Here is a 26,284-nt window from a genome sequence, read left to right on the forward strand (position 1 = left end):
ATTTAAAACATAGTCATGCAGTAGGATATCCTACAATACGATATAGAAAGAAAATCATGAAATCACGCGCATGCACGTGTGCTGCAATTTGATTGGCTTAAACTTTAAATGGCTATATTTATTTTGTTTTTTGACGAAATGTTTGGAATTTTAAATATTATATAGTCATTCATTAAGATATCCTTCAATACGATTAAGATAAAAAAAAAAACATGAAATCACGCGCATGCATGTGTGCTGCAATCTGATTGGCTGAAACTTCAAATGGCTATAACTCCCTTGTTTTTTAACCAAACAGGATGGGATTTAGAACATAGATAAATATAAGGGACTCCTAAAAGAAGGTGTATTCATCATGCACTTGCTTGCACGTGCGTGCATGTGAAATGAGTAAAATTAAAAATACACTCGAATGAGTGTATTTTTTAATACTTTTGGATAACATCTTTGATATCAAGTATATTAAAATATATATATAGTGTAGACAAGATAATATGGCCGTTACGCACATGAACAAGCGTACAATGCTTAAATCTAAATATATTTTGTATTCTTCTGGGAAGACCTTGATAAGTTTAAAATTTAATGCCATTAAGTATTTCTTATTTAATAGAGATTACAGGGAATATGGCACCAAAAGGGAGTTGGGGAGCGTTTGGGGAACATCTGTAACGGTCCCCGTTACAATTAGCACTAGTTCTTATATTGTAGTAAGAAATTTATAAAAATGACTTAAAAACCAGGACACACTCTTCGACATGTCATTCATTCGAATTAGATTGGAACTCTTACCTTCTGTTCAATTAATATGTTTTATAAATGTGCATGTATGTTGGAGAGATAAGAATTGATATGAATAAAATATATTTGAATTCTAAATGACAGTGACTTAAAAACGAGCCATATTTAATTATTTTCATACAATTAAAAAGCTGTAATTTATCAATATTCAAAAATTAATAATTACAGCTGTTCTTTTCAATATAGTTTTCAGGAAAAGTGAAATTCCTGTTGTGGTATTTTTAGCTATATTTGTATAATAGAACAAGGACCACTTAAATCAATACAAAAAACCATAAAATATTATGACATTTCTAGAGTTAGATATCAGACACAATATTTTGACATAATGTTAACTATGAGAAGTACTGTTGTTTGTCTGGGAGTTTTCCATTATTCGATTTGCTTGACAAGGCAAGTTATTTTTTGTAGGCAGAGTTATGAATAGGATAATTAATTTGAATGTAATATTTTTGCTTAATAATTTTTGTAAATTTTGATTTTGTAAATTTAATTAAAAAATTAATGTAAACGATCGCAATTTAATCCATGAAAATTTCGACTCTTACCTCTTAACTAGAATTTTGCATACTCAGATTAATAATGGTAACATCCATGTTATCACGTCATAGTTAAAAGACAACGTCAAAAGTTGGCGCCAAAAATGTACCAAGGAAGCGCCAAAATAATATAAACTTGATACTGTTAATTACAAACAGTAATAATTAATAAGTTTAAAGTATGAAAACAATTTTTAGAGCTATATTCATGCAATTAAGATATTGATCTCTTTATCTGTTTAGGTTAGGCTTCCAGTTATCAATGGAATATTGTTCTTTGGTCATTTATCATTTTCCTCTGTAATTTTATAGAATGGAACGATACTAAGAGGTTTCTTGCCGCATTGTTCAAAATTTATATAAATATTAGATGAAAACGTATCTTTACGTTAAATCAATGATTTTTTTTTTATTATCCTTATCAAGTTTTAATCAGTAGTAGACATTATGCAAAGGTCCCTAATTCATGAGGGGGAATCAGGTGCCCAGAAAGAGTAAGCACCCCCTGTTGCCCGGTTTCAACAACCGGAAGCCTTATGCACTGAACATGTCGTCGGAAATATCCCTAGTCATTTTGGTTCAGATAGGGTGATATTAATTTATCTGTATTATTTAATTTTTTACGAATTGAGCATGTCCGCTCAAAATCATCGGAGGTACATGTACAATTTAATATTAATTATTGTTAGCACTTTGAATGCGTTTACATACAAAAACGTGTCTAGACAACCTGAAATAAAAAAAATATTCTGTTTCCATTAAAACCATTCATTAAATTATTATATATTTGCACTTTACCTTTATTTAGCTTTTGTCCTTTCTTTAATATTCCTGTTTTTTAATACACATTGCTAGGTGTCATTTTAGTTGCGCACCACTTGCTCGTATTGATTTTACAGGAAACAAAGAGGTACAACTCATTTCATAATAATTTAATTGACAGATTTACAATGTATTAAAAATTTGAAGATTATAATTCGAAGCACATAAAACATAACAAAGTAAAAAAAAAAAGCATAACTGGAAGACCTGTAAAAATAAAATGATTATCAGAAATTATGCGTCTCGTAAAAATACTAAGATGTGTAATAGTCTAGAGTAACCATATAATTGACACTGTTTGTTTAACGTATGCAAGTTAATGAAGATTTACATGCACTTGTTTTTTCCCAATTATTTATCGACATTAAAGTGATAAAAAACCAACAGGCCTCTAGGTACAAGGTTGACTGGCATGACTCTCATACATTATGATACAATGTTGAGAATTCACACAAGACTTTTTTTATCTTCTGTGAAATTTTAGGTGTTTAAATTTGATTTGATGCATTTATAAAACTCGTTAAAAAGTAAAAAAAAATAGCTCATAAAAAATACCCGTTGTATGGTATCAATAAATGTAGAGTTTAATTAATCGTGAAGAATTGCTTTATAAAGTGTAGAAAGTAGTAAGTTTAGAGTTTTTGAAATTGGTGTCTCAAAGTTCATTCGGGATTTTGAGGATCAACATTTTAGTTACACCGCTTCTAAAATAAACTGTAGCACGGTACTTATTGTGACTCTTTTTAGCAGTTAATATTTTTGTAAGATAAGGACTTGGTATAACGTTTACAGGACCAAGCAATGCACAAGTATCTTTATTTGCACGGATTCTTTCAATACCTCAATAAGCAGATCAGGCAAATTTTTTCCTTCATGATTTTTGAAAGGAGAAATACCCTTCAAAATTCAAAGGATTTATCAACCTGTTAACACCCCACTATATATCTTTGTCGATGTGACATCAGTCATTTTCCAAAAACAATGTCGATTAAACACCAATAGTCCACTTCAATCAAAGTACTCAGAAGTATAGAAAGCCGGACTCATTTACAGAGTAGAATGAATTTCGTACATGTACTTGAATTGCGTTTATATTCTGATGAAAAAATTATTTTAAAACTATCAATATAAATGATAAGAAACTGACAGAGAGTTTTTCAATCCTAATACCAGCGTCCGATTTTGTCAGAATCAGAATTAATCTGGTACCGCAGCTGAATGTAAACAAACAGGCCAATCTGGTTCCCTCTCCTGCTTTACTTCGTATGTGTAGAGAACTACGATAACACTGATTATCAAAAATCCTAACGCTAATGAACTATGTTCTTTAACTTAGGACTGAAATTTTAAAAGTCATTACTACTAATGTTTATTTATATAGATAAATCTTCGTTTTATTTTTGTTACTTTATTTAGCGTTTGTATTATCTCAAAAGTGGTTGAGAGTAAGAACTATATTTTTGCACGTAACTTTAAAATGGCGACTATGGGGTTGACTTTCTGCCTTGAACAGGATGACATACATTGTAAGCCGGTGTAAAGACGAATAATGACCCCCATCGAATAATGACCGGGGGTCATTTTTCGACAGCAAAAAAATGACCCCGGACAATATTCTACGGCGAAAAATGACCCCCGGTCATTATTTAACGTCGAAAAATGATCCTTTTACCCTTAGAAAAAGTGTCACCACCCTAAAAATTTGCAGAACCTACGTGAAGAAAAATGACCCCCGTAGGAAAATGACTCCCTGTGGATTAAAGCTGAAATTTTTAGGGTGGCATAAGAAAAAATAGATAAAGAAGCATATTGGCCAAAATGCTCACCTGAGCTAAATGGGTATAAATTGATGTTATGTTGATCTCATAACATTATACAATCATAGCTATATTTTAAGGTTAATGCGATGATTCAGAATCTAAAGGAGTAAAAGATTTATTGAGCCTAAAGGGTTATGTAAACATTGCTTTTCGATGGTGGAAATCATCGAACTGACAGAAAAAATCAGCAGTATCATATATTATTATTATATCCTCCGCTTGAAAAACGGCAGGGTATATAGTGATCGGGATGTCCGTCCGTCCGTCTGTTACGCTTTGGGGTATCCATCTCTCCGCAACTCCTCTTATATATATGAATTAAAAAGATGTGTTTGTGAAACAGCTGTTCCCCTGTATGGCAACATAACGAAGATTAAGCTTTTCTAAAATGCAATTTAAATATATTGGTACCCAAAGTAGGGTCTTCTCACAAGAAATACAATTGCAAAATAGGAAATCCCTAGCACCCCTTGTTCAAAAGTAATGGCGAAGGATAACTTTTTCAAAGGTAGGTCAAACTCAAAGGTCAAAGGGTCAAAGTTTCTTAAGAAAGGTTTAATGTAACAATTATTACATATGTGAAGTATGAAAACCCTAGCCCTAATCGTTCAAAAGTTAAGGCCAAGGTTAAACATTTTTTTTTTCATAAGAACGGAAATCTCCAAGGTCAAAAGGTCTAATCGGGTGGTACCCAAAGTATGGTTTTGTCACAAGGAATACACATATTAAATACATATTAAATAAGAAAGTCAAAGATCCAATAAATGAAAAGTTATGGTCAAGGTTAAAGTTTTTGCGGACAAACAGACCGCCAGATAGACAGACAGACATACAGATGTACACGATAAAACTATATACACCCGAATCTTCGATTACGGGGACATAAAAAGAAATGGTCTTCAATCAACTTTTCATATCATGATACAGTATAAAGAAGACGTTATAAAAATGAAAATGTTTGTTCTGATTTTCATATTAAATTCTTTGAAAAATATTCTCAGAACTGATCTGAGTAAAAGGGTGGAGTAAAACAAGAATTAAGAAAAGTAATGAATACTGTGTGCTAAATCTAAAGGTTGTGTCTACATGTATACTTTTTGCATTAGAATGTATATTTTACACTAGCCCATAGCTTTACAGAGCATATTTTAGGTGTTATTTCCTATCTAGCTTGTAACACGACCTTTGATTGGTTACAAAGTCGGGTGTAAATATCCGTGCACCCGACTTGAGCCGGGTGTAAATAAAACGTGACGTCACAATGCATACATTCTCAGTACGTAGTTATCTAATCGATAGATTGAGACACACTCTGATGTTTACAAAGCTTTTTTTATTGGTACAAAGGAAATAAATTCGTTATCCAGGTTCAATCAAGGGTGTACGGGGATTTACTCCTGTTTGTATTCCATACACCCTTCAGCCTTCGGCCTCAGGGTGTATGGAATAAATCCCCATACACCCTTGATTGAACCTGGATAACTAATATTATACCCACCCCACCCCCTTACTTATTTATGAGGAAGTCAATTGTCAACAAAAGCAACAAAAAAAACTACCTTAGCTTTATTTTTCTATAGCGAGGGACTAAAAATAAGCTTAAAATAATATACTATTCTACTAATTTTCAACTGCTACTTTGCCACAATACTTTCAAGTTTACCCCCATCAACATTTAAAGTATGCTTTAATCAATACATTATGATATGATGTACTTGTGTGAAGGCTTAAACTCATTTCAATATTTTACCTAAAGCCTCTTTTAGTATTATTGAAAGGTATAGAGTTTTATTGATATTTTTGCTTTTCATTTATTTATTTGATTTAATGTAATGTTCTTTTTTGGGGGAGGGGGGATAAAATTTCACCCTCTTTCATTGTCTGACGTCTAGGATTAATTCGAACAAATTACTTCTTTGTACGCACCGATATTAATTCGTCTGCTACAAATTTCTACTTTTTCCAAACAAATAATTTTTTTCTGAAACAACGTTTCAATGGAGTCAGTAAAGAAAAAAAAAATTATATTCATAAATTTCATCTCCAGCGTGCGTTTGATCCATTTAAATGTGCCATCTTTGATTTTCTAGGTTTGCTCCTTTATCAGAGAAATGAAGATTAATTGATTGATTGTTAATTGCTAAAACTAATTTGTCAATATTTCGGCTGAGAAAATGAGAAACTTTCACAACTGGCTATTAAAACCCCTGTCTGTATGAAAATTCCCTGTCTTTCTCTGTATCCTACAGATTGTTCACAGTAATCAACGGTATATTTACAGTATGGTACGGTAGCTCTGTATATAAAGTAAATCTCTGCATGCCACTGTATGTATCTCCAGCATGCCACAGTTACATAAAGTAGGCCCCGATACGCCTACAGTATGTCACTGTATAGCTACTGTTTCCTACAGACACCTACGGTTAACCCCAGTATATGCCCCAGTATGCCCCTATATATGTTCATTGAAGCAAAAAGATTGATTGATTGTATATTGTTTAACGTCTCGCTCGAGAATTTTTCACTTCATATGGAGACGCCACCATTTGCCGGTGGAGAGCTGCAAATTTTATCCTTTACTCAGCACTTAGGGCCATAGAGAGGGATCTTTTTTCGTGCCAGCACCTACTGCGACACGGGACCTCAGTTTATACTGTCTCCGAAGGACCGGTCTCCACTTCCCGCAGTGGGATTCGAACCCGCGACATAAGAATTGACTTCTTACTTCTTGACTCTAGAGCAGACGTTCTAACCACTGCGCCACGCGGGCGACGAAGCAAAAAGAAGTATACACACTCCCAGAGCACTGTATGGTTACCTAAGATGTGGGATTATCAATTTAGTACACAGAGTTATATACCTGTGAAATTTTTAACAAGATTTGAAACACATGGTAGTATTTTTTTTTTCATTTGTGAACAGGCTTATTGAGTTCTGTCATAACTCTGAAATATAACTCTGAAAAATTAATAAATCATTGCTTTAGAAAGTATTTATCTATCTATTTTTTCATAAATTATTTAATTATTTTTAAAAGTAATTCAATAATTTATCATTTTTTTCCATTATTTTTTGCTAACACCTGTTTAATCCATGAAATACTTGGAGTGACTTTGTATTTTTAAAATGAATTGGTTTTAAAAGCCAAAAGTGTTTATTACCCCTACGTGCTACATGTAAGAAGATCAAATCTATTCGAACAAATGCATGAATTACTCCAAGGAAGAACAATTATAATATACAGTATATTTTTCCCTTTCACCTGTTATAAATTTTGTATCACTTTAAAGGGGGTCATCTTTCAAAGGGGGTCAATTTTTTATAGGACGAACATATAAAATAATGACCCCTAGGACTCTTTTTCTACAAAAAAAAGATTTTTTTCTACGGGTGGAGGGTCATTTTTTGTCGTTGCAAAATGACCCCCGGTCATTATTCGATGGGGGTCAGTATTCGTCTTTACGCCGACAACAATCGCATCATCTCGGGTCTTTCCGTCAGAGGTCGGAAAAACAACCTCGAATGTATTAACATCACCGGATGTTAAAAATTTATACATCTTCCTGTTTATTCAAATATAGTGTAAACGGAGATAGAAGTTCCTTCTATGGTATATTTTAGGTAATATCATTACATTGAATAAAGTTGAACTCCATATTCCACAGATGAAAGGTCTCCATGCATTTATTTCAAAGATCGTGAAAAGGGTTGTAATGGCGTCTTCCTAGTACATTCGAGGTCGTTTTTCCGCTAGCCGGAAATGCCCGAGAAAGTTGCGATTGAAGCCGGCAATTGCTCTTTAAGCAATAAGCCCGGCTAAAAACAAGTGAGGTTTTTGTACGCCTATATTTGCTTACATACAACACGACATAAACATTCTTCGTAGTTTCTTTGCTTTATATCTATGTTTTATCAGTGTACCTGTATGTTTTCAAGGGAAACCTGTTTTGACGATATATATCGCTTCTGGAAAAGTCCAGTTATTTGCGGCTTTAAGCTAAAAGAGATAGAAACCGATTGGATTCCTGGTGCGTCTATGAAAATTTGTTTATTTAAAGTCGTTTAAGTCAAGCTTTAACATTCTTATATTTCATAGTTACTTTTTAAGAAGTGAAAATAAAAAAAGATGATATATTTCAGAGTCTTCTTTCAAGTATTTTAACATTTTTTGCGGTTTAGATAAAATTAAATGCATAAATATCTTTATTTTTCTTTGTCTTATTTTGCGCATGCAGACTATAGTATGCTATCTTTACTGAGACCAATAAAACATGTATACTAGTATATTTTGTTCTACTTATAATTAGAGAAAGCAGATCGTATGTGTAATCATTCATGCTCCATATCCACGGTGCCACTTACTGAATGGCCGACGTTCCAGCTTTCCAAAGTACTTTTTAAACTCGAAATAAACAAAAACAATAGTATTTTATTTCAAACAAAGCCAAATTGCAAACAGGTGATTGAAGTTGATATGAAGAGAATCAAAATGGAAACAACATGTAGAAATAACAAGCATTCAGGTATGTTTATAGACATCGATTATAATTTTACTACATATATATATATGTACACAGATATTTGGACAAAGAGGGGAGATCAAGAGGATATATATAAAGGGACTAAAGATGCCTAAAACATATTACATTTTCAAATGCATATTTGTTTAAATGGTATAACAGCCAATCATATATGTTTCAATCAATAAGTTTAACTTTTGCAGTATTTGGTACTTTTGTTGATATTTGCACATCAGCAGAGGAATGTGGCGGTCAGAAAGTTTGTAGGTTAACAGGCAAACTTGGATTTGGTGTGTGTGAAGCTCCAGGTAGTTTTATGTAGCGTTTCTATTTTTTAAACACATTATGTATCGTGAAAATCTAAAATGATTATTCGTGGTATTCCCTAATCTAAAATGAACGAAATCATAGACCTTATTACGAATTCATTTTTTCAGTATTTTTTTTTATAAAAGTCTTTAAAATAAATGAATAGATTAATGAACATTATATTTTTGATTGAGTACAATACAATTTGCACCAATCATATTTTCTTATTGCATTTCACAAAAAAACTGAAGAAAGCAAGTAATAATTATCCTTTTAAGTCTTTTTTAATAAGGGATTTGCTTTTTCTTAATAAGCTAAAACATAAGTAAGCTACATGTACTACCTTCTCTAAATTTAAGAATTTATGTTCATTAAAGTTTTAATTGAGTTGTGTGCAATTTTTTTCTTTCAGACTCATCAAGGACATCACCAGCAGATGTCACAGAGACCATTATTGGTAACAAATTGGAAACATGTGAAATATTTCAGTTACGATATAGTAGAATGTAGCTATAGATGTATACCTTACTTCCGATTGTTTTATCAAATCATCATATTTTTTAAATCCATTGAAAAATATTGGTAAGGAAGTCACGCACTTAAAGTTATTCTGCCGATGTTGTTATGTACCCAGGGAGGTTGAAAAGTAGACATGTTGGATATAAATGAAAAGAATTTCATTCTGATTAAGAACATTGATATTTTGTAAAAGTTTAAAGAAAGATTACCCAGACATTACTTTGTTAGATAATATTAAAAATCTCCAAATATATAAATTCTATGGAACGCCGTAACTACCTTATGTGCAGAACTTGCATTATATGCTGGTACTTTGTCATTATATGATGGTATTTGGTATTTTATCATTATATGATGGTATTTTGTCATTATATGACGGTATTTTATCATTATATGATGGTATTTTATCATTATATGATGGTATTTTATCATTATATGATGGTATTTTGTCATTATTTGATGGTATTTTGTCATTATATGATGGTATTTTATCATTATATGATGGTATTTTATCATTATATGATGGTATTTTGTCATTATATGATGGTATTTTATCATTATATGATGGTATTTTGTCATTATATGATGGTATTTTATCATTATATGATGGTATTTTGTCATTATATGATGGTATTTTATCATTATGTGATGGTACTCTGTCATTATATGATGGTATTTTATCATTATACTACTTTTCCTTATACTACTTTTCATTATTGTTTTTGTCATCTCTCGTGAGAGATGACACATTAAGTTTGATTTCCGGATGTGAAATCACAGTGTAAGCTGCCATTTATCCATCGTCAATCCTCGTCTGACTACACTACGCTCCACACAAAAAGTACGAGGCCGGAGGATTACCGCAGTTAGATGATGATGCGATTTTCTAAATATAAATCGAGATGTAAACAATGAGCGATATGCATTATTATTGAGACAAAACAACCAACCTGTGCATGCATCATATAAAGTCAGACACACAAAATCGCCTGGGTGGTGGTGGTTCTTCAAATATACATGCTGCATGCTCTGTATGTTCTCATGTAAAGTCTTCTTCGCTATAAACGTAAATGATGGTGAGAACTCGATGGAAATTTCTAAATAGGTGAGCGCGTGTGTAAAGATCCTCTGCGGCCGACGCCTGGATCCAAGATTTATTATTAAAATTATTAAAAAGAAAGCCGGAATCGAACCTTCAGAAATTAACAGCACATGTTACACTGTATATAAGTGTATATATTTATGTCCTTAAGAAACTACGGACATTGGAACATTAAAGAACACAAAGAAGTATTAGTGTTTTTTTTTTTTTGCATGTCTAATCTATTCTTTTAAAGTTTTTTTTATCATGTTTATAATTAAAAGAACTTGCAATCATTTTCTTAGCTGCAGAACTGTACGCAGCTCTCCGAAAAAATATATTGACAGACCGGTAAGCTACAGTGCCATCCATTGAAAAAACTGTATATTTATTAAGGTCATACGCAACGTAGTTTGAACTTTATTGGGTTCTTTCCTGGAGTTGAAGAGTTCCACTAAACATGCCAAATGAAGGACCTGCGTGCAATATTATCTACACTACTGGCTTTTAAAACCCCTGTCCGTATGAAAATCCACTGTCTTTCTCTGTATCATACAGCATTTTCACAGTAATCTACGGTATATCTACAGTATGCTACGGTATGCTAGCTCTGTATATACTGTAAATCTCTGTATGCCACTGTATGTATCCCCAGCATGCCACAGTTACATACAGGAGGCCCCGATACGCCTACAGTATGCCACTGTATGGCTACTGTTTCCTACAGACAACTACGGTAAACCACAGTATATGCCACAGTACGCCCCTGCATATGTTCATTGAAGCAAAAAGAAGAAGTTTACACACTCCCAGAGCACTGTACGGTTACCTAAGATGTGGGATTGTCAATTTAGTACACAGAGTTACTTACCTAAGAAATTTTTGAACATTATTTTAAACACATGGTAGTATTTTTTTAAAAGTGTTAAGAGACTAATTGTGTTCTTTTATAACTCTGAAATAACTATGAAATATTAATAAATTGTTCTTCAAAGAATTTTATCTATCAATTTTTAAAATTAATTATTTAATTATTCTTTGGTTTGATTTATTACTTAATTTTGTTATTTTGCAAACACCTATTTAATCCATAAAATACTTGGAGTGACTTTGAATTTAAAAAAAAATCCGACCGGGGTAATGCTGAATTTTGGAAAATTGTAGGTTTTAAAATTGATATAGTTTCCTTGAAAAAATAAATAAAATTAATTAAATGAAATTAATCATTTTAAAAACAAATCAATCTATTTCTTGACAAATACAGAGCTGCATAGTAAACTCGGCACAAAATAAATAAGGTGAGTAGGAAAGTGAAAATTAAATAAAATAAATGACTTTAAAAATACAAAATTAAAATATGAACTAATTATATATCTTATTTATTTATCAATTTATCTACAAACACATAGATAGACAAAATAAATAAAAATTAATTTATTTATTTTGTACCTGACAAGACAACAAAGTGATTAAATATACCCCCCACCCAATTGATTTTTTTTAGTCTTATTTTTATGTGAAAATCATTTCTCCTAAAATATGCTACAAAGTATTTTTTAAGCAAATGAAAACAAATTCCAATAATTTTACGTTCATGATGGATATCAAAATAATCGTCAGATTATACACAATATTAATTAGTCAATTGCAATTTCATATTTTACTTTGTTTTGATTAAAAAAAAATCGGTATTCAAAACACTAACACGATTATGAAAGAACTTCAAAGCCATTGATTGTTTACAAGGGACATGGGGTACACAGTAATGACACCTATTGTCTTTTTCACTGACCACTATACCTTGTTTATTTTGTGACAGAGGGCGACCTTGTCCACTCTGCGGCTGTTTGAATAAACATTTTCTCTTTGTGAGAAAACCGTTTTTTGTCAAACAAAAACAAAATACAAGTATCAAAAAAGCTATTGGCGGATTAAGATTGTGCATTATGAGACGATTATTTTGATATCCAACACGGAAGTAAAATAATTAAAAGTAGTTTAAAAATGCTTCAAAAAGAATTTGAGAGACATTTTAGCGGAAACTTGTTTACATTAAATAAGGCAAATAAATCCAACTTTCGGGATTATAATTAATTAATTTGCTCTAATCGTCAATTCAAAAAATTAATAGATAAATATATTGTTCTTTTTACAATGATTAAATATGTGCTTAAAATCAGTTTTATTTATTTAATTTCTAACAATTTAAAAATCAATTATTGAATTTATTTTAGAATCTAAAATTTTCTTCAATTCAATTCAATTCAATTTATTCTCTCAAAACCATGTAAATGGTACATGAGGTACAAAACATATAAAACATATATACATATAATACAGTGGGTCAAGCAGAAGGTGATAATTAAGGAGAACAGACAATACTATTAATTTTAGAAATAAATGTACATAATTGTTTCAAAGAATCAACATCATTTTGGCACATGATTTCACAAAACTTGATGATATTTGGATAAGAACAGAATTTTTGGTTCAAATAAACTTTTCTTAATTGGTTTAAAGCACTACATTCTAAAATATAATGATACTCATCTCCTATCTGGTTATTACTACATAAGCTACAAACTCTTTCATTTCTTTGAGTACCATTCCATCTACCTGTTTCAATTGGGAGGTGGTGATTTGTGGTTCTAAACTTAACAAAAGTTTTTCTGAATCTAGATGATAACAGTGTTAAATATTTTTCGCACTCAAAATTGGTTTTAAAAATTCTATAATTTAAACTTTTTGAAGATTTCTGAAATGCAGCATTACTTTTGTTGTGAAAGTGTGTGTTTTTGTGTAATTTTTTTTTCTAAAAGGTACAAAAAAAGCCATTCCAAGTAATTTATGGATTAAATAGGTGTTAATCAAATAAATAACTGGTAAATAAATGAAATAAAGAATTAAATTATCACCATAAAAATGTCAAATTTTTAATTATATTTTTTAAATTGACAATACAACTAAATAATTAATTATTTATATTCTTCAAAAAGAAAATTATTAGGGCTTTTTGTATAAATATTTTTATCCTAAACTATGTTACAAAGTATTTTTTTTAGCATATAAAAGCGAATAACAGTTATTTTACGTCCATGATGGATATCAAAATAATCCTCAGATGATGCACGATTATAATTTGTCAATTGCAATTTCATATTTTTACTTTGTTTTGATTTTTAAAAAATCGGTATTCAAAACACTAACACGATTATGAAAGAACTTCAAAGCCATTGATTGTTTACAAGGGACATGGGGTACACAGTAATGACACCTATTGTCTTTTTCACTGACCACTATACCTTGTTTATTTTGTTACAGAGAGCGACTGTGTCCTATCTGAGGTTGTTTGAAATAACATTTTCTCTTTGTGAGAGAACCGGTTTTTTTTTTCAATCAAAACAAAATAAAAGTATCAGAAAAGCTTTTGACGGATTAAGATTGTGCATTATGAGACGATTATTTTGATATCCAACACAGAAGTAAAATAATTAAAAGTAGTTTAAAAATGCTTCAAAAAGACTTTGAGAGACATTTTAGCGGAAACTTGTTTACATTAAATAAGGCAAGTAAATCCAACTTTCGGGATTATAAGTAATTAATTTGCTTGTATCGTCAATTTAAAAAATAAATAGATAAATATATTGTTCTTTTTACAATGATAAAATATGTGCTTCGAATCAGTTTTATTTAATTAATTTCTAACAATTTTGTATAGTCAATTTTAAAATTAGAATAAATTATTTATTTTATTTATTTACCATTTATTTATTTCTCTAACACCTATTTAATCCATAAAATACTTGGAATGGCTTTTTGTACCTGTTGGGAAAAAAATTACACACACACACACCTTCACAACAAGAATAATGCTGCTTATTTAAAATAAATAGTTTTTAAAATCAATTCAATAATTGATTTTAAATGGTTAGTGAATAAATAGATAAAACAAATTTACAGCACGTATTCAATCATTGTAAAAAGAACAATATATTTATCTATTTATTTCTTAAATTGACAATAAAAGCAAATTAATTAATTATAATCCCGAAAGTTGGATTTATTTGCCTTATTTAATGTAGACAAGTTTCCGCTAAAATGTCTCTCAAAGTCTTTTTGAAGCATTTTTAAACAACTTTTAATTATTTTACTTCCGTGTTGGATATCAAAATAATCGTCTCATAATGCACAATCTTAATCCGCCAATAGCTTTTATGATACTTTTATTTTGTTTTTGTTTGACAAAAAACGGTTTTCTCACAAAGAGAAAATGTTTATTCAAACAGCCGCAGAGTGGACACGGTCGCTCTCTGTCACAAAATAAACAAGGTATAGTGGTCAGTGAAAAAGACAATAGGTGTCATTACTGTGTACCCCATGTCCCTTGTAAACAATCAATGGCTTTGAAGTTCTTTCATAATCGTGTTAGGGTTTTGAATATCGATTTTTTTAAAATCAAAACAGAGAAAAATATGAAATTGCAATTGATTAATTAATATTGTGCATAATCTGACGATTATTTTGATATCCATAATGAACGTAAAATTATTGGAATTTGTTTTCATATGTTTAAAAAATACTTTGTAGCATATTTTAGGAGAAATGATTTTCACATAAAAATAAGACTAAAAAATCAATTGGGTGGGGGGTATATTTAATCACTTTGTTGTCTTGTCAGGTACAAAATAAATAAATTAATTTTTATTTATTTTGTCTATCTATGTGTTTGTAGATAAATTGATAAATAAATAAGATAAATAATTATTTCATTTATTAATTTTGTATTTTCAAAGTCAATAATTTTATTTAATTTTCACTTTCCACCTCACCTTATTTATTTTGTGCCGAGTTTACTATGCAGCTCTGTATTTCTCAAGAAATAGATTGATTTGTTTTTAAAATGATTAATTTCATGCCGTTAATTAATTTTATTTATTTTTTCAAGGAAACTATATCAATTTTAAAAACTACAATTTTCCAAAATTCAGCCTTACCCCGGCCGTGTTTTTTTTTAAAGTTCAAAGTCACTCCAAGTATTTTATGGATTAAATAGGTGTTTGCAAAATAAATAAATTAAGTAATAAATCAAACCAAAGAATAATTAAATAATTAATTTTAAAAATTGATAGATAAATATTCTTTGAAGCAACAATTTATTAATATTTCATAGTTATTTCAGAGTCATAAAAGATCACAATTAGTCTCTTAACACTTTAAAAAAAAATGCTACCATGTGTTTAAAATAATGTTCAAAAATTTCTTAGGTAAGTAACTCTGTGTACTAAATTGACAATCCCACATCTTAGGTAACCGTACAGTGCTCTGGGAGTGTGTAAACTTCTTCTTTTTGCTTCAATGAACATATACAGGGGCGTACTGTGGCATATACTGTGGTTTACCGTAGTTGTCTGTAGGAAACAGTAGCCATACAGTGGCATACTGTAGGCGTATCGGGGCCTACTGTATGTAACTGTGGCATGCTGGGGATACATACAGTGGCATACAGAGATTTACTGTATATACAGAGCTAGCATACCGTAGCATACTGTAGATATACCGTAGATTACTGTGAAAATGCTGTAGGATACAGAGAAAGACAGTGGATTTTCATACGGACAGGGGTTTTAAAAGCCAGTAGTGCTATGTCTATATATGGATTTGTACACCTCTTCTAAAACAATTTTTGATGAAAAAAAATCTGGAATTTATGTTTTGTAATTTTTGTACATTTGTCTTTAATTAATGCAAAAATTTAAAAAAATTGATATCTTTTCAAAACCCCTAGCTGTCGCTCGGTCATCTCCGTAAACTTTGAATGACCGAGATCTTTCGGCAAAACTCGACTGATTCCGTTTCCGTCTTAACGACATTAATATATCCATTATATACAGTGTAACATGTGCTTTTTTTAATTTCTGAAGGTTCGATTCCGGCTTTCTTAATTTCGATCGCTTAATCAGACTTAAATGTATTATTTTTAAGAAATTACAGCAAGTTTATAGAATGACTAATGAACCAAAAAATTGAAATTTCGCCATCAATCCATATCAGAAAATGCGAGTACTTATATGAATGTTTTTTTTAAATTTAACGTTGTTTTTCTGTGAAATCTTGGATCCATGCGTCGGCCGCAGAGGATCTTTACACACGCGCTCACCTATTTAGAAAATTCCATCGAGTTCTCACCATCATTTACGCTTTACATGAGAACATAAAGTGCATGCAGCATGTATATTTGAAGAACCACCACCACCCAGACGATTTTGTGTGTCTGACTTTATATGATGCTCAGGTTGTTTGTTTTTCTCAACAATAATGCATATCGCTCATTGTTTACATCTCGATTTATATTTAGAAAATCGCATCATCATCTAACTGCGGTAATCCTCCGGCCTCGCACTTTTTGTGTGGAGCGTAGTGCAGTCAGACGAGGATTGACGATGGATAAATGGCAGCGTACACTGTGATTTCACATCCGGAAATCAAACTTAATGTGTCATCTCTCACGAGAGATGACAAAAACAATAATGAAAAGTAGTATAAAGAAAAGTAGTATAATGATAAAATACCATCATATAATGACAAAATACCATCATATAATGATAAAATACCATCATATAATGACAAAGTACCATCATATAATGATAAAATACCATCATATAATGATAAAATACCATCATATTATGACAAAATACCATCATATAATGACAAAATTCCATCATATAATGATAAAATACCATCATATAATGACAAACTACCATCATATAATGACAAAATACCATCATATAATGATAAAATACCAGCATATAATGACAAAGTACCAGCAGATAATGCAAGTTCTGCACATAAGGCAGTTACGGCAAATATTAAATGTTATGGACAAAGCAGATTATGAAAACACATAAAGAAAAAAGTTTTTATGTCTTCTGTTTAATACAAATTAAGATACTCAAAACGTGTAGTATTATAGCATTACTTTAATCTAAAATCATCTTTTTTTTTTTAGTTTTCTTGGTTGTATAACACTGTACAACGCGCATGTGCCAAAAAAACATCCTGTCGTCCTAAACGTATTGGTTTTGTTGTGCGTAAATCTATGGGAAAAAATAGAAGCAGAATCTATGATGGACGTTAATGCATTGTACTTGTTTTGAGTAATTTTTTTTATATTTGCACAGGAAAGTTACCTCCAGAGAGTACTTTAAAGTACAGTGCTAATACAACTGTATTAGTTGGAACAGGACTTGGTGGAATGGCTCTTGGGATTTTAATTTCTGCGGCTTGTTTCTTAGCAATAAAGGCTAAGGGACATCAAGCTTTTTTAAAGAAAGTATGTCTCTCTCTCTCTCTCTCTCTCTCTCTCTCTCTCTCTCTCTCTCTCTCTCTCTCTCTCTCTCTCTCTCTCTCTCTATGTTTGTGTGTGTAAATGATATTATGTTTAAACGAAAATGCAGAAAACACTCTTAGGACAATGCATCCATCGATTGTACTAATTCCCCTCCTTCCAAATAATTCAATTTTCATATGTTTGAAACTTATATTTTCCTTACAACAAAGTATTGTTAATTTTAGGTTCAGGCTTGTGGTAAAACCTGAGTTGAGTGGGGTTGAGTTTACTTACCTGGATTTATGGAAATAATACTGCGCTATTTCCTATTTGAATTAAATCAAATTAGAATATGATTTTAATTTCTCAAAAACTGCTATTCATTTTGGATCTGTAAAAAGAATGAAGTCAGAAATTCTTGCACTTCTTGCACTTCAATAGTATAACTGTATTAAGAACTAGAAAGTTAAACAGGTAATTAAAAATAATCAAGAGCCTTTAAAATTCAGTTTCTCGGTGTAGTTATTTGCTATTCATTTATTTGATACTTTCGCTGTCCTGGTTACTATGTTTGTTTGGATAAGAGTACATGGTCATAATTTGAAGCATTGATTTGATGATGTAGTTGTATTACCCAGTTTTTTTAAAATCATTTAACGTGTTTTAAGGTAATAAGTTCTTTTTGTATTATTATTTCATTTTTCTATCTAAATTGACATTGCTAAGGAGAGATTAAATATAAGAGAATTTAATCTGTTTTCAAACTTCCTCTTCCGATACATTAGAAATCGCACTATATTACCCCATATGACTGCATTCCGTAAACTTGTTATCAAAAGCTTCATACATTTTTGTGCTTCAGTGCTGTATTTGGCAGGCAAAAAAGAGTGAACAAGAAGAAATAGGTGGATCAATCCCTGAAGGAGATCCTTATAATCATCTACGAGATGACAATGCAGATCATATTGGCGAATTGGATAACATGTATGATCATTCAGACATTATTTTACAAAGGGAATCTAAGGAATATAGTTTTACCGCTGAAAGAAATCCTACTAACAATCCATCAAATGTGGAACAATTTTCTTCAGCTCATCGCAGTGATGAAACAGACAACTATTTTTTGATTGAAAAAACTGTCATATAATCTTGTTAGAAAGTCGGAAAATATTCATTCTGTGAGAGAAAGGTCTGTTTGAGGCCCAACTGGACAGATTGAGGACTTTATCCTACTCAAAACATTTGCTTAACTTGATTAACTTCCAAGGTGATGGTTATATGTACTTGCTATGATTACGTATCACACTTGATTGTACAGAGAGTGAAGGATGAAAACAATTACTGTATTATTTATTTACAACTTAATGGACAGTGCCAGGAAAATTTAGATTTAAATCATAGCTCACTTGAGTTCTGACTTCTTACCATGTAAAGCTATATGAGTATAGATGTCCTTACCGGATGGAGAAAGTAATTATTACAAAGGGAGGTAAATACTCTAAAGTAGGTACATGTAGGCACAAGCAAAAGCGTATAGATATGCAAAATCTGAAGTTAGTGTTCAATTTTGTACAAATGATATCGCAAATTTTTGTGGACAATCAGGATTTAAGAGACACTATACGATTTCTTTGTAAACAACAGTGGAGATCCGCTTGTATGAAACTGAGATTGAGTAACAGCAAATAAGAGAGAAAAAATAGGCCACAAATCTATAACTGTTTAATTCTACCAACAATGAAAAGAAGCAAAGTGTAAATGAAATAATTTATGGAAACATGAGGGATTCAGAAGAAGGCAAATGTATGAAAAAGTTCCGCCTGCAGTGCATCTAGTGAGATGATCATTTCATCAGCAAATATGCCTTTCTCTTTGAAAAGTAAAATAAATTGCTATTGGATATATGTTTAAATATTCATGGAATGGATCTAACCACTCCTAGCATTCATTTACAATGTTGTGAAGAGGATGACGCGTTTCTTTATTAATAAACTTCAAGATGTTCTAAAATTATTATGCATCAGGATATTACATATGTGTCTTTTTTGCAATGGATTTGTCATTTCCAAATTTAAAGATGATTTACTGTTGAACATTTCAAATACAATTGTTTGACATAAATGCATAATTATTGTAAATTAAATAAAAAATTTACTAGCCTTTTTTCATTACATGTACTAATGAAGTTCAGAAAATATTTTGCATTTTTGTATTGTTTCAACATTTAAAACCTGTACATAAAGTTACCTGTAATTGTTCATTACAGTGATAAAAAGTGTCGCTTAAGTTACGAACTGAGAGGTTTGTCAACATAATGTACGGTTACAGGTGACTTTATGTATAGGTCTTAAATATCCAAATCTATTGTGCTATAAAATGTACCAAAAACACAACTTAAGTATAACATAACAAAAATGTTTAAAGTATCAAGATGCTTAACTTTTATAAGGAAGGAAATTACTCCTCTCATCTGATTTGTATTTCCCTAAATGCATCATACTCTATTTTATTATAGGTTTCATTTAACGTATGTAGATTTTATTTAAGTCATAATTCTCAGGCTTCTAATAAAATATAAGATATAAAGATATAATTCGATCTTTTATCATAGAAAATAGCTTTGAGAATATATAGCCTTCTATTTTAAAAAGGGATCAGTTGAAAATAAAGAACAAAGGTGTGGCAACGCACTTTGAAAAAATCAACGCACTTTGAAAAATTTGTTCGAAGTGCGTTAAATTTGGGACAAAATCAACGCATTTTGAAAATTTTTTTTGAAATGCGTTAAATTTGGGACCAACTCACCGCACTTTGAAAAAAAAATTCAAAGTGCCTTAAGCGTCTACATCAATATATTTTACCATGAAGACACGTAACGCACTTTGAAAAAAAATATATATTTTAGGTAATGGAAAGATTTCATTTGTTATTTATATTTCAAAAGACTAACCCTTACCATAACCTCAAAAATGAATTGATTTAATGCCGTCGAAAAGAGGAGAAGACGGATATAAGATCCCTCAGTCCAAATTTTTATCTTTCCAATACATAGGTGTCGGTAACAAACGGGGGAGGGGAGCAATAAACCTAAAAAGGGTAAACTGCATTTTCAATGCTTATACGATGTATATATCTTTCCAAAATATGTGGGAGGATTAGCCACCCCCTCCCCTGGCCCTTCGCCCAGTCTCGATGTCTATGCTATACTCAAAACATTCATATAATTATGTATTTACCAAAATGGTATGACGTTGAAAGCTTTTAATATTAAAAGATTTAATTAAAACAGATGAAAACTAGAAATTTTTTAGTACAGTAAAACGTATGAGAGAGAAAGAATGTTCATTGTTTTGAACAATTAAATTGCCCTCTTTTTATTATGATAAATGCTAAGTTGCTTAAAGCTGTTCACTGTTAGTGCCCCCTTTACACCTTTACATCTACTTATCAAAGAAGAGAATTAAAAAAAGAAACGATTTAATGATCTTAAATTAAACAATAGTCACTCTTTTATTTTCAAGACCCTCTAATTTTCCCTTTTATTTTATCATACCTTAAATATTTAAAACGTCAAAATCTCAGGTCCTGATGTGACTTTATCATAAAAAAAGTTATCCGACCAGGATCTGTTATTTATCATACCCATTATTTGTAGGAATATTGATCAATCTTTACATTTTTTTTCAAAGTGCGTTAATATGGTCGATATTAACGCACTTTGAAAAAAAAAATGAATTTTTACAAAGTGCGTTAGCTTGGTCCCAAATTTGAATTTTTTTTTCAAAGTGCGTAATTTTTCAAAGTGCGTTGTAACACAGAGGTTTATGTCAAAATCATTCTATAAATACAAATTTTGGAGAGGGTTTCAAAACGCGAGATTTCAGAGGTCGGATCCCGTGCCCAGGAGGATTAAGCCACCCGTCTCTGATGAACTGTCATGGCCACCCTGAAACCTATGCTTTGATTAGTTAGTAGGAGCATTCCCTACTCAAATTAAGTACATATATCAAATAATTAACATTTAGTTTTAAACAATTTATATGTTAATACATGCGATTCTGTTTGTCATATTTTTGCTCACATTTCCTTATTGATTTGTTTCAAATTTTAACAGGAGTTTTAAATTTGTTGTTGAGTAAGATTTGAAATATAAAAGGCGACTTAGATTTTGACATTTTATACAGAAGCTTAGAGATTTTGAATGTAAAAACAAAGAATTACAAGTGTACAAAGTTAACAAGATGCTCTCAAAAAGCCTTTATGACTTATACATAAATTTTGTTATCACGAAATGTACAATTTTAGTTGTAAGAAGAATATACCTTGTTAAATGATAGAGTATCTTGTACATGCAAACCATGTTATCTTGGAGTTAATTGTTTCATTATTAAAAGGGTTACGTTTATAATTCATTTATTTTAATAGATCACTTTAAGTTTTATTTTTTAACTTTTATAATGTAAAAATTAGTTGACTATATTAGTAATTCTTCAAGACAAATAACAATAAATACTGTGAATCACTTATTTTCGCGGGGGGGGGGGGTCATTTTCGTTGTTTTCGAGGTATGGAGAGACACATGAATTTATGACTACCACGAAAAATAAAAATCCGTATGCATAATACTAAACAGTTTCCATCCAAGAATTCAAATCGCCACAAACCAATATTTTTTTCCTCAAACCTCGAAATTTGACTCCAAAATTTGATTTTACAGGAAAGAAAGGTTAATCCTCTTATAAGATGTTGGATCACCGTACCTGTTCCTTGTCTTTTATTTCACAAAGCTTAGATGTTGAATTACACATGGAGCATATTATTATGGTTCTAAGAATCTTTGCCAGTATGTACAGAACAGAAAAATAGATTTCATGAATTCAAGAAAGTATGGAAAGCCGTAATGCCCCCCGCCCCGTATTTTTTGGTATAATTACATGTATACCAAAATTTATTGTCTCATCCAACAATAAAAATCTATAGATGGTGGATTTAACCTTTCTAAACTATCTCTGTTTATAACATTTTCGGCAATATATTTCTCTTATTTAGAACTCTAGAAACATTTCTTAAATGCACTTCACTCAATGATGCATAACAATTAAATATCCCCTGAATGAAACATATGGCAACAAACAGTATTCAAGATCAAAATTTTATAAAACAATACAAAATGGTAGCAGAGCAAACACATACCTCCAAAACATTCCAGATGGGATCAGGTACCATGGAGGAGTGAACATTCCCTGTCAACCGGTCACACCCTTGTCATGATCGGGAAATAACGGAAAAATCGTCGTCAATTCAGTGGATGAATAATGGACTAACAATTTGTATGAAAATCATCATACTATTGGAAAATATGAAGATAACGAACAGTATTCAAGATTAAAAGTTCATAAAAGAACAAAACAGAGATTAGCTAGGTTAAGGAATATAGATGTACCAAAGGCATATCAGTATATGCAGAGCTTAGGGAAATCGATTATGACGTCATGGTGAAACTGCACAATTGAAGTTCGGCACATAAACAATAATTTTCTTTTTCATGCACGCTTACATTCAGTGATTTTTATAATTATTTAGTCTTTTTCAGTTATTTTACATACTTTCAATGCGTATAGTGTAAATGCAGAAAGTTTATCAAAAGACGGCTAAATTTTATATAATTCTCGGGCATGGAGAAATAACTCCCATGGCCAGCACTCCGGCAGTATTCAAAATCAAAAGTCCATAAAAGAATACAAAACAGGGGCATAGCAAACACAGACCTTCAAAACATCAGAGATGGGATCAGGTGCCATATGGCGGAGTAAGCATTCCCTGTCGACCGTTTGCCTCCGCCGTGTGCTCCTTGTCATGATCGGAAAATAATGGACCAGTAATGGAAAATCCGTCGTCAATTCAGTGTATAAATAATGTACTTATACTTAGTAATTAGAATGAAATACGTCAGTTAGTATTAGACTCAATATAAATTGTATTTCCTGACAAAATTATTGAATCGACCACAGAACGTACGTATTGATGACTAAAAACGAGACTGCTGATAATTTTGTTTCATCAATTTGTTTTTCAATAATATTCTGAAGGCATACAGAGACAATTTGGAGCTGATAAATGGTTGTTCAAAAGAGAAAATACATTTTTTCAAAGACACTGTTGTATTTCGGAGGCACTGTGTCCTCGAAAATGATTCGAAAATTCTTATTAAGGTTATCAAAAAGCCCCAAAATATGCCTCCAATACCTTTCATATGCATATACAGTGTATTTACATGCACTGAATATTTTGTCCTCAATTTCTTTTGAAGACCCTTGCCGTTAGTCAGTCTATGAGCGACACTTAGCAAGCCACCTGTATATATTTCATGAACAATGGCTGTTCCATTAGTTATGCATAGACTAACATATACGTCTATAATACAATATTTTACATTATGATATTAAATTTTGCTTTGAATGTTTTCTCAAAAGATGTTAATGTGAATAATGAATTTTTTATTTTGTTTGTTAGAAAGGGAATTAATGTCGCAGAAAACAGCATAACCCGCATAATGATTTTTTTTCTATAACAATGCGACATTAATGCCGGAACTAACAACCAAAACGTTTTTTTTTTTTTGTTTAAAAAAATGCCAGGTACTGGAATAGCGATGAGTAAATATTGGAAGGTGCACATTATCAGCTCAAGAAAGATGGATGTTCATAATTGTCTTCAGAATTTACAGGCCAGTTACTCCAACAGTTCTAGAATAGTTGTTTAAATAAACATACCAATCTATGTAGTGTTTAGACATTTGCATATGTATAATTGATACTATTCAAAATTAATATGACTCATTATTATTATTATATTATAGGAATTATTACGGAAATATTTATCGACAATTCAAATCGTGAATAGATGAAATGGCCTTACAAATAGTTGGAAAACGTCAGTCAGCATTTGACTTAATGTAAAATTGTGTTTGCTGACAAAGTCATTGTATCGATCATAGAACTAAGAAATATTAATAGATTGTACGAAAAGTTGGATGTCCTCCATAATGTACCATTTTAACTGTTTAAACGCAATTTTTATGAACAAGATGAAAGCAATCACATTTTTCGTATTTAACAATTAAGATCAGTAATCTTGAACACATTGACCAATTCGACAATGTTTATATCATATGAACAACAATGAAACAGTTTATGAATGCTTCACTCCAATTTTCTCACATTCAGACCTCGTATTCATATATTGACGTATGAAGATGTGAATGAGATGTTTAACGGTACGAATAAATGCTTATTTAATAAATCAAGTAGTGGATTTAAAGTTTATTAATATTTTGAAATAGACGATGTAGATAAACGCGGAGGAACAAGGAAGAAGAAATAATTATAAGTGAGATAGGGTATAGGGAAGTAGCAAGATACAGTATAAAATAAAAAAGTGTCAAAATATAAAAATAGAACGCTTCCTGTTGTTTTCTTTTATTCCGTAATACATAGTAGATGAACTGTGACTTAAAAGCTTTTTGCTTTAATTTATGATACATGTACATTGTTGTCACCTATACTAAAATAAGGAAACATTTTATCAAGGAAGCATCCATTTAAAAAAAGATTACCGATAACATGGATATTTTCAAATGGCGTAAGTCTCTCTCTCTCTCTCTCTCTCTCTCTCTCTCTCTCTCTCTCTCTCTCTCTAAAAATTACAGCTAGAACATTGATTAACACCTAAATGTTCTTCGTATACATCGTTTTCTTCATATTTTTTTTTGTTTTTTTTTTTTTTAGTTTTTCTGGTTATTCTGGTTATTGCTGTCCTGCATTTCATTCATTCAGTCCAGACGTATACGCTAGAAAGGTGTGTATTTTTATGCAAAATTTCCTCTACGAAGTGTGAAACTAAAATCAAAAAATATTTCTGTGGGATGGTAGATTTTTGAGGCATTGGAATAGTATTATGTACTCTAGATTTTAATTCGGGTTGGAGAGAGCATTGGTAGTGTGATAATGAAGATTTTCGTTTTGTCTGGGTCATAACTTATTGGGTCTTTTTTCCACCGCGAAAACATTTAACTTTAAGTTAAACCCTTACAAAATAAGTTAGTTTACAGTTCACAATATACTTTTTTTGGCTCATCAGATCTAAAAGTTCACGTGAGCTTTTCTAATCATATTTTGTCCGGCGTCTTTCTAATTTTCCGTTTGTAAGTTTTTTCATTTTGGACTAACATGTAAACATGTATCATCAGTTATCTCATTATTGAGCCAAATTCATGCAAACTTGGTATCCGCAAGTCTAGGAAGTCCATTTTGTACAAATGAAGTATTAGACGCTCCCTCTTACAAGAAGAGATAACATTGATTAAATGAGATGTTGGTGGCAACTTTCAAAAAATCGGGTGACCCCCCAAAAATAAAAACTCATGTAAAGTCTTACATAGTCAAGGTTCTTGCTAATTTGTTCAAAATCGGGCCTCTTGGTGGAGATTTGGACCACAATGAGTAGTCTGTTATTTACATAGGAAAAACCTTTATAAAAGTCTTCAC

The 26,284-nt window shown here is 31.1% G+C and overlaps 1 long non-coding RNA gene across 1 annotated transcript; it reads left to right on the top strand.

Annotated features, from left to right (window-relative positions):
• Window positions 1–7,941: 7,941 nt before the first annotated feature.
• On the top strand, window positions 7,942–19,431 carry LOC134269127 (uncharacterized). The gene is made up of 6 exons (XR_009992504.1): window positions 7,942–8,010; window positions 8,290–8,505; window positions 8,706–8,810; window positions 9,224–9,286; window positions 17,590–17,741; window positions 18,616–19,431. It is a non-coding gene; the product is annotated as an uncharacterized LOC134269127 (long non-coding RNA).
• The last annotated feature ends 6,853 nt before the right edge of the window (window positions 19,432–26,284 follow it).

The sequence above is a fragment of the Saccostrea cucullata genome, unplaced genomic scaffold, assembly GCF_032062105.1.
Source record: "Saccostrea cucullata isolate Sc308-1 unplaced genomic scaffold, CSIRO_AGI_Scuc_v1 ctg9171, whole genome shotgun sequence".
NCBI classification, from domain to species: Eukaryota; Metazoa; Mollusca; class Bivalvia; order Ostreida; family Ostreidae; genus Saccostrea; species Saccostrea cuccullata.